Source organism: Nicotiana tabacum, chromosome 11 (genome assembly GCF_000715075.1).
Source record: "Nicotiana tabacum cultivar K326 chromosome 11, ASM71507v2, whole genome shotgun sequence".
NCBI lineage: Eukaryota > Viridiplantae > Streptophyta > Magnoliopsida > Solanales > Solanaceae > Nicotiana > Nicotiana tabacum.
This window is the reverse complement of record NC_134090.1, coordinates 153,311,105-153,319,753: the sequence shown is the minus strand read 5'-3', so window position 1 is coordinate 153,319,753 and position 8,649 is coordinate 153,311,105.

Here is an 8,649-nt window from a genome sequence, read left to right as displayed (position 1 = left end):
GGCCGTGTATTCCTTGGCCTGTATCTTTCTCCAAAGATCGACTGGACCTGCCTCAATGATGGGTGACCGATTGGAGGCCTGCTTGCTTGACTCAGCTAGATGTTCTGGGGTATAAACTCTACCCATTCTCGTCATACCCTGTACAGCAACAGTTTCCTCGAATCTAACCTTGCCTTTCCTCCTTTCCTCGGTTGTATAGTCCCATGGTATGGCCTTTGTGTGGAATGGTGTCGTGGCCGACATCGCCACTGGGATCGGCGTGGCTATCTTCACTCCAAACGGAGCATGTCCCTTGGGTGGTAAAACTGCAACTTTGAATGGTGTAGGTACATTTGTTGGAGACATGCATTCGACCTCAATTGGCGCTGGTGTCTCAGGTGGCACGAACATATTCACCTCAGTGTCCCTAGATTGCTGAATCTGGTCTATGATTGGATTAAGAGTAACTATTGGCTTCTTTGGGTCATCACCTTCTACGACCAACCCGATAAACCCCTCGGGATCCCAATCATCCTCCATTTCAATTATGTGAATGCCTTCACCCTTATGGTATGGCAGAGGGTTATTGCAGATATTCGGAGCAGGCTCCTTTTCCACAATAATCTTGTTGTCAATCAAAGTCTGGATCTTGTCCTTTAAAGAACGACATTCGTCGATGGTGTGCCCTTTCATGCCAGAATGGTATGCACAGGATTTATTTGGGTTAACCCACTGAGAAGGGTTCTCAGGAGTTGCAGCAGGGATAGGGGTGACATAACCAGCGGTTTTGAGTCTCTCGTACAACTGGTCAATAGGTTCAGCAATGGTTGTATATTGTTTAGGAGGTCTGCGGTCAAAACTTGGTCGAGGTCTAGGGAGGTTTTGGCACACAGTAGGTGATTGATGGTGGGATGGTTGAGCATTGTAGGCTTGGTAAACATGTGCGGGTTGGGAATATCTGGGTGAAGTTGGTTGATATACGGGATGTGGAGATGACTGATAAGTGGGTGGTGAAGTTTGGTAAGAGGGTGAGGGTGCTTGGTAGTTTGGAGTAGGCTGATATGTGAGTAGAGGCATTGGATAGGTTTGGTATTTGATAGGAGATTCAATTCTCTGTGGAACCATTACGGCCCTATGTCCCTTTTCTTGGACGCACCACCGGACTGTAAGGCCTTATTGGTAGCTTGCAAAGCCTCGAAATTCGTAACCATACCACTTTTGATGCCTCTTCGATCCTTTCACCTAGCTTGATAATGTCAGAAAATTTATGGCTCTCAATCAACATCAGCCTTTCATAATATTGCAGGATCCTAAGCCCGGACAAAAAATTTGTTCATTTGTTCCTCTTCTAAGGTAAGCCTGACCTTAGCAGCTTCGGACCTCCAGCGAGTAGCATACTCGCGAAACGTTTCTGTAGGTTTCTTCTTTATATTCTTAACGTAGAACACATCCTGTGCATTCTCTATGTTAAACCTGAACCTATCCATAAAATCGGACGCCATGCCTACCCAACTTGACCACTTCTTCGGATCTTGGCTAATGTACCAAGATAGAGCATCTTCTTTCAGACTCCTCATGAAAATCTTCATGCAAATTCTCTCGTCTTTCCCTACTCCAACCAGCTTGTCACAGTATGTTCTCAAATGTACTCTTGGATCCTCTTTACCATCAAACATCTCGAATTTAGGAAGTTTGTACCCTTCGGGCAGTTCGACATCGGGTTGTATGCAAAGATCTTCATAGTTCAGCCCCTCAATTCCCTTGCTTCGTTCGACGCCTTAAACCTGGCTAGTCAATTTCTTGAGTTCTTCAGCCAGACTCCTGATGAGCAAGTCTTTATCATCAGACTTGGGTGCGCTTGAGGGTTGAGTGGAGTGTGGCATGGTCTCCACATAGATGAGGGTGTTATGATAGGTGTGAAAGTGATCATTTGTGGAGTTTTGGGGTTGCAGGATGAGCAGTGGAGTATTGTTGGAAGCATGGCAGGTATTGTAGAGGTGGTGAGGAGCGGGATGGTTTTTATGGCTTTGGGATATTTTGTGGGTTCTGAGCATTTGGGAAATTAACATCCGGAGTGGTGAGGGAAAATGACATATTCGCCAGATTCCGAACCTGATCAAGCTCTTCTTGGAATTTCAGCAGTTTTTGTTCAAGCTGGGATGCACTTTCCTTAGGAACCAGAGTACCATGACCATGAGTGACCTCTACCCGTTCAGTTGAGTTTTCCTTTCTGGCATTGTTCGAATCTTCCATTTGTTCCTTTGTTCTTGTTTTTGACAGGACTAAGAGGAGGAGTGGGTGTAGGGCCCCTGGATCTCGTTGAATAAGATGATGTTGCCAAAGTGTACAAACTAACCTTTGGGGAGAGGAATAATAAAACAAAAGGTAACAAGTTAGTGAGGATTATAAGAAAATGTTGCGTTATTTAAACACGTAGTGCAAAAATATAAATCGTGTCCTAATTTGGGAACCTCTTTGTGCCCGAGGTAGGCCTAGCAACAAGTTGATTTGGAGAACTTAGAATGCTAAATGCCTCATTTCATTGATAAAAAATAGACGAATCCCAAATCGACAATAAATAACAGGAAATAAAAGTCACTAGTGGTCATTGGCCTTATTACATTTTGTAAAGCGAAAAAGGAAAAACTCCTATCTACTTGTTCCCAGAAGGACCTTCCTCAGATTGAATGCTCTCGTTGATCAAATCCTCAAGTTCGCGTACGTTCACCAGTAAAAATGCCTTTGCCAGGTGTTCTCCTTCATTTCCCTCAGCATTCTGGCAGTCAGCAACTCTCTTCCTCACTTTTCCTTCCAATTCCAGCAGACTGTATTCTAGATATTCCAACTTTTCGCTAACTTTGGCGGCCCTCTCTTTCCACTCATTGATTTGGTCATTTGATGGAAGACTCCTCCACCAGTCTAGCAAAAGTGAGGGTATGCTAACCATACCGAAGTTGGGGACCTCGTTCTTCATTTTCTGCAAAATAAAAAGGTTAAGACCATACCCCCACCGGACTCGACTATTTAATATCAACAATTAGCATGAAAACATTTAGTTCTCCAAATAAATGCACAGAACGTGATAATGTCTTTTTTCGATTTTAGGGAAACCCAGTGGATTTGGACAAGGCTATCTTAAAGAGTCATTATGTGGACAACATAACCGACTCGGCTAGGCTGACCATGATGCATGCACAGTTTAAATAGAGTAAGGTTTCTATGGGGTTTTAGACTGGTACCCTTGAGCAGACAACTCAACAGGAAAAGGCACGGAACCGTCGACTACACCGTTGATCGACTGGTTTTACCGCAAATACGCCTTTTCCGGATTTAGGGGCTGATAATATCGGAAGAGAGCAACCACTCATTATAAGTGTTGCTATAGGATTTGTTTTGGCACAAGTAGAATATGATGTTGAACATGATTATGCAACAATTAAAGGCATGTTGTCACGTATTTCACGTTTAAGAAAGCAGTAAATACAACAGTTTCATAATTTAAAGCAGTAGTAAAGGAAAGCAATAAAGGAAAAAAAACAAGAAGACAAGTCAGTTTGGCAATTGAAAAGAAAACTGAATGCTTGAAAGAAATAACAGATAATTGCGCATAAAGAAGCATAAATTCACAATAATAGTCTGAAATGGTAAAAGCCTAAGAATCCCCAGCAGAGTCGCCATGCTGTCGTGCCCCCTTTTTCTCGCGAAATCGGGTTTATGACATTTGGAGGGACAACTCATTCCCTTTGGGAACTGGGTTTGAAGAGTTGTCACCTAATGATTAGGGTGCATTAGGACACCAAGAGAGATTGATTTGAATAACCAGAGATAGGGTAAGGGCTTGAAATTATTCTAAGGGAAAGGTGTTAGTCATCCCTCAAAATCTACTAGTGTGGTTCCCGGCCAGACAATTATTGTGAATTTGGGTGCAATTAACATATAAGCAAATAAATAAGGCTCAAATAATAGGGGATTTAAATTTAAACACATAAGAGTTTGAAAGAACAATTAAAGGACGAGTTTTGAAAAGAAGTTTGCAAATAAAAAGGAAAAGGGGTCCTAGGTTTATATTTAATATGGATCACCCCACATAATGCCCGGTAATCACTCCTCAATGAGGGGCTACATGTGACATTATCGCGTGGTCATCATATCCATATCTATCCTTCCCACCCCGTTAAGGTATTTAAAGCGCAGATTGGTCACGATTACTTATTGCGTGCTATTACTCGTCCCATTCTTATCAGTCCCGGAGGCATTTAAGACTACTAATCCTAAAAGGGAGGGATATTAGGCTTATTTGTGGTTCCAAAGGTAAAAACTCTAAAGCGACATACAAAACACGTATTGCAAATTGGGGGAAAGCACATAACAAGCAGAGGCTCAGATACACCTCCTTAAATAAAAAAACACATATCTAGCATGACTTACACATACTGTTTAGGTCTGATTATAAGTATTAAAGATGAAGGAGTTGAACATTGAGGCAGACTGGTTTATTTCATAACTCAGACAAGAAGTCCGAATCAGGCCTACCTGCTGGTTGTAATAATTAAGAGAAACAAATTCAGTTTATAATTATTAACCTAAGGCTTGCTTAAGTGTTTGACAAGTATCCTATAGGCATGGTATCTACTGGATTCAGAAAACGATGAAATAGTAAGGCCTAAAATAAACTGTTCGAATGCATACTTGCTAAGTGAGGGACTCAGATTATTAAAAGAGAGGAAAGGTTCAACGAATTGATCATAAGTTCTGCATCTGATAGTAACCATTTTTACTGGGTTTTTAGATCTATACTTGAATGAGGCAGATCAGATTCAATTAGGAATTCCTATAGGCATGCTTTCTATGCGTTGCTGATTTTAAACTTTGTAGACATGGTGTAAAAATGCAGAAACCTTATAGACACAGTATCTAAATTCAGAAGACCTGTTTTAAACCTATAAGCATGGAATCTAGATGCAATTGAATATGCAGAATTAAACACTCCTATAGTCGTGATTTCTATATGAAGTTGAATATGCAGAATTCAGAATGGTCCTATAGGCATGATTTCTATATGCATTTGAATATGCAGAATTCAGAATACCTATAGACATGGTTTCTATATGAAAGTTGGATATACAGGGATATGGTAGTCCTATAGTCATGATTTCTACCCTTTGCATACATAGTTACCCACCCTTTTTCACTAACCATCCCCAAGTGTTTATTACAAATTATTACAACCCAGAATAAATAAAAATACATCAAAAACAAAAAATACAACCAGAGGAAGCCTGATTCTTGACTTCCTTTCTGAGTTATGAGATAGACCAACTCAAGAGACCATTGATCCAAAGCCTTTCTCCTATTTGAGTGTGTCAAAGTTCCCTAAGAGCCTCAATGGGACTCCGGGCAATGCTCACACCCAAATGTATTATCAGAATGGGGACAAGTGTAGTGTGGAAGTGCTAGCCCTCAAGTGTCCAAGTTCAGAGGGAGCTCAAGGGGTCCCAAGGAAAGGCTCACAAGAGGGGGCAGAACTTAAGGACTAAGAAAGTGTGCAAGTGAATAACAGAATTCTAAAAGGGGGAAAGGAGAGGGAAGCAGCTACAAATAAGTACACAAAAAGGGGTTCAGAGGGAATAAAGAGGTTGTAAAGAGCCTATTGCTTAGGCAAGGGCAGGCTTTAGGCATGCCCAGCAATTGAGGATGCTAGCATACCTATAAGCCTATCAGAACACACATTATTAGAGGCTAGGATCCCAGGGGATCAAGTTTGATTAGTGGACAATAATTTGCAGTATTGTCATGCCTCAACCCATAGCATGAACACATAGGGGTAGGGGACCAAATTTCGAGGTCTGGACCAAATTTCTACAAGGTCTAGCCTTGAAGCCATGATAATCGAGCATGTAGGAGTCGTAGGAGATAGGTATAGGCCTTTAATGGCTTTGAAAGCCATGGATTCAATCGATTTTCGGCTAGGGTTTGAGAGGGGAGTTGAGAGAGAACTGAGTGAGGAGGGAGTTTGAAGGCGGCTACGAGTGAGAAATGATTAGGTTTAGGGGTTATTTCGGGTTTAAAAAGGAAGGGACGAATGTGAGTCGCTGATCTAAATGATCAACGGCTGAGATTAAAAGGGGGATCTGGGCAGGTTATTAAAAAGGGTCGTGGGTCGGGTAGTTTTAGGAATTGGGCTGGGTAATTGAACTTGAAATTGGGTTTAATTGGATGCCAAATTTGGCTAAAATTAAAATGTAAATGGGCTGACATTTAAATAGCCATTTTCCCCTTATTTATTTTATAAAAAATAGTAAAATAGTTTCTGGAAATAAATTAAAGGTACTAAAATGACTAATAATATGTAATTATCAAATTAAAAATACTGGAGTCAATTTAACAATTATGAAAAAAATTAAATCTTAAAATATGCTAATATTGTAATTATGCACAATCTAGCTTTAAAAATACTAAATAAATTTGTAAAAAATATGAAAAAATTATGCTACATATATTTTAATATAAATATAAGAATACAATAAATGAATCACCAAAAATGATAATTTTGGGAATAATTATTGGATTTTTCTTGATAAAATAGGGCAATAAATTGATTTAAAAATCTTTAAAAAATTAAAGAGAAACAAGAAAACCTTTGGACATACTTATATATGCATATACATGCTATTTTGAAAGTATTTTGTATATTAAAATATACAGGAAAAATTGGGTATCAACACCTGTAGTTGAGTTGAATGAAAAAGATAAGTTTGATTCTACTTTGCAAGAAAAGACATTAGCACAAAAGAGGAAGGCTATTAAACCAACCAAGGCAGCTACCACATCTAAGAATGATAGTAAAGGAAAGAAAAAGAAAGGTATGCCTGATGTGGTTGATAAGCTCACTGAGTTCAGAAACAAAAAAGCATTGAATGGGAAAATTCTTGCAAAAACTAATGAGAAAAGGATATCTCAGTTAGTTGAAAAACTTGAGTTACAAGGATGGATACACATGTTTGTTAAGGCATTCCCTCCTGTGTGTGTGCCTATTATGGTGGAGTTCTATGCCAACTTCCAATTTTATGGCAAAGTGGTCAAGAGTTCTATAAGAGTGTTTGAGATGGAGTTTGATGTTGAAGAGCTTGGGATGCTACTGAATATTTCTTCTTTAGGTTTTGACAATTACTCGAAGAAAAAATGGCCAGCCATAGATAATGATGTGGATACAGGAATTATGTTCACAAGTAAATTCTCTCAGAAGTTTGAGTTAGATGCTCCTCAGAAGGTGTACAATACTAATATGACTCCTTTTCACAAGCTGTTGTTTCATTTTGTGAACTCTTGCATATTGCAGAGATCTGAGATGAGGCATAACGCTAGCACGCTGGAAATGGACGTGATGGAACTACTTAATACTGTTAGAACTATCAATCTCCCTAGCTTGATGATTCAGCACATGGGAAGGGTTACAGACGCTTCCAAGCCTAAGCATGATCTGCTTTATGGCTTTATATTGACCGAGTTATTTGACAAGCTCAATATTGCTTTGTCCGAGCTTAAGTTTGGAAATCACAATGATATTTTGGATGATGTTACCATCAAGCAGTGTGTCTATGAGGAGATAAAGGTTAGGAGACCAACAAGTTCTGCTATTCTACCTGCTGCTAGCAGGGCACTAAAGCTCACTAAAAGGTTGGAGTTAGCTAAAAGGTTGGAGTTAGCTTCGAAAAGACAATGATGAGTTGAGAAAAAAATCTAGGCAGATTAGGGAGGAGCTCATAAGGGACAGAGAGGCTCATGCCCAACAAATTGCCACCTTTGTGAAAGTCTTGACCCCCTCCTTCTCTCATCCTTGACCCTGGTCCTTGACCCCATGACTTCAGCTTGTTTTGTTAACCCATTGGTGCTTTAGTTCTTGTTTAGTTTGTTTTAGTTCTGAGTAGTTTGCATGATGCTTAGTATATTTTGCTTTAATGTTTTGAGTCAAGGCCTTGGTCTTAATTTGGCACTGCTAGTTGAATTGTCTTATAATGTTTTAATGATTTGCACATGGTTATATCATCAGCTTAGTTTATTTGCTTTGATAATTTTTGAGCTTGTGATGTAGCCTAAATGGCCATGAATCTTTCATTAACTATGCTTAGTCTGTCTAACATCTTTTTTTTTTTTTTGATGAAGCAAAAGGAGGAAGATATAGTTGGGGGTTGGTGTTGATGGGCCTGTTTGTGTGCTCGTTGTACATATGGTGTACTTACTCTAGTCATGGTATGGTGATATGAGGTGATTACCTAGTTTTAATGTGCACAAAGTTTATCATCATCAAAAAGGGGAATTTATTGAGTATTGAGGTTTTGATGATTAACAAAGTTTGTTAAGAATAAATGCTCTAAGTACCAGGTCCTCAACGTAGCTGCTTAACTGCCCTAAGAACCAGCTCCTCAAGGTTGATGATTGCTTGGTCTTGCAAGACAGTAACTTTATCTCAAGTTACCCAAGTCCGAGTTTGTTGGAAGAGGACTGCTAAATATGATAAGGGTTGTTGCCCAAGAAGATACGCTTGCATAACCGAGAGACAAGAGTTCCAAAATTTGTGGAGTCCTTGGAGCTGTAGGAGTCCTATCAAATGAGAAATTGTCTACGCATAGGACTTCTAAAAGATCATGGAGTCCAAGGAATTTAAATACT